Source organism: Suncus etruscus, chromosome 15 (assembly GCF_024139225.1).
Source record: "Suncus etruscus isolate mSunEtr1 chromosome 15, mSunEtr1.pri.cur, whole genome shotgun sequence".
Taxonomy (NCBI): domain Eukaryota; kingdom Metazoa; phylum Chordata; class Mammalia; order Eulipotyphla; family Soricidae; genus Suncus; species Suncus etruscus.
The window spans coordinates 32,895,519-32,897,632 of NC_064862.1; the positions used below are offsets into that span (position 1 = coordinate 32,895,519).

At 36.9% G+C, this 2,114-nt stretch overlaps 1 non-coding gene across 1 annotated transcript; it reads left to right on the plus strand.

Moving 5' to 3' along the window:
• Window positions 1-1,982: 1,982 nt before the first annotated feature.
• On the plus strand, window positions 1,983-2,114 carry LOC126031938 (small nucleolar RNA SNORA51). The gene has a single exon (XR_007503744.1). It is a non-coding gene; the product is annotated as a small nucleolar RNA SNORA51 (small nucleolar RNA).

A 2,114-nucleotide genomic window follows, 5' to 3' on the forward strand; every position in this document is an offset into this window, starting at 1 on the left:
TGGATTTGTGATTAACCATCACTCCTGAAGATGCTCAAGGGACCATATGTGACTACAAGTTTCAACAAAATGGCTCCCTTAAAGTCAAGTGAGACATTAGTTTACATAAATTTAAATACCTTGGAGACTACTTGACTAAAGATGTGAAGGACCTATACAAAGAAAACTATAAAACACTGCTACAAGAAATAAGAGAAGACACATGGAAATAGAAATCCATACCTTGCTCTTGGATTGGCAGGATTAATATCATTAAAATGACAATACTCCCCAAAGCTTTTACAGATTTAATGCAATCCCTCTAAAGACATTTTTCAAAGAAGTGGATCAAACACTTCTGAAATTCATTTGGAACAATAAACACCCACGAATAGCTAAAGCAATACTTGGGAAAGGAATATGGGAAGTATTACTTATCCCAACTTTAAACTGTATTACAAAGCAATAGTTATCAAAACAGCATGGTATTGGAATAAAGACAGACCCTCAGATCAGTGGAACAGGCTTGAGTACTCAGAGAATGTTCCCCAGATATACCGTCACCTAATTTTTATAAAGGTGCAAGAAATCCTAAATGGAACAGGAAAGGCCTCTTCAATAAGTGGTGTTGGCACAACTGGCTAGCCACTTGTAAAAAAATGAACTTAGACCTCCAGTTAACATCATGTACAAAGGTAAAATCCAAATGGATTAAAGACCTACATATCAGACCTGAAACCATAAAGTATATAGAACAACATGGAGGTCAAACACTCCATGACATTGAGACTAAAGGTATCTTTAAAGAGGAAACAGTACTCTCCAAACAAGTGAAAGCAGAAATAAATAGATGGGACTATATTAAGCTGAGAAGCTTCTGCACCTCAAAGAAAATAGTGCCCAGAATACAAGAGCCACCCACTGAGTGGGAGAAACTATTCACCCAATACCCATCAAACAAGGAGTTAATATCCAAAATATACAAGGCGCTGATAGAATTTTACAAGAAAAAAACATCTAACCCCATCAAAAAATGGGGAGAAGAAATGAACAGACACTTTGACAAAAAAGAAATGCAAATGGCTAAAAGGCACATGAAAAAATGTTCCACATCACTCATCATTAGGGAGATGCAAATCAAAACAACTATGAGGTACCATCTCACGCCACAGAGATTGGCACACACCAGAAAGAATGAGAACAAGCAGTGCTGGCGGAATGTGGAGAGAAAGGAACTCTTATTCACTGCTGGTGGGAATGCCGTCTGGACCAACTTTTGTGGAAAGCAATATGGAGATTTCTCCAAAACCTGGAAGTTGAGCTCCCATACGATCCAGCTATACCATTCCTAGGGATATATTCTAGGAACACAAAAATACAATACAAAAATCCCTTTCTCACGCCTATATTCATTGCAGTGTTGTTTACAATAGCCAGACTCTGGAAACAGCCTAGATGCCCCTTGATAGATGAATGGTTAAAGAAACTATGGTACATATACACAACGGAATATTACACAGCCATTAGGAGATGAAGTCATGAAATTTTTCTATACATGGATGTATATGGAATCTATTATGCTGAGTGAAATAAGTCAGAGGGAGAGAGATAATTATACACAGAATGGTCTCACTCATCGATGGGTTTTGAGAAAAATGAAAAACATTTGTGTAATGATTCTCAGAGACAAAATAGAGGAGGATGGAGGGTCCAGCTCCTGATATAAAGCTCACCATAGGGATCATTTAGTGCAGTCACAGAAATAATTATACTGAGAACTATCATAACAAAATGTAACTGAATGAGGGAAGTAGAAAGCCTGTCTAGAGTACAGGCCAGTGTGGGGTGGGGAGGAAGGACACTTGGGATATTGGTCATGGGAACGTTGCACTGGTGAAGGATTTTATATATATATATATATATATATATATATATATATATATATATATATATATATATATATATATTTTAAAAAATTAAAAAAAAATAAAAGAAAAAGAAAAGGCCTCCAATTCTTACCACAGGCTGTGTTCTTTACACTGACTGTTTAGAAAGAGGAGGTACAGTAAATGCACCCCATATACACCTCAACCCAGGCCCTTTGTCTGGTCTGTATTGTGAATTGGGGGACCAAA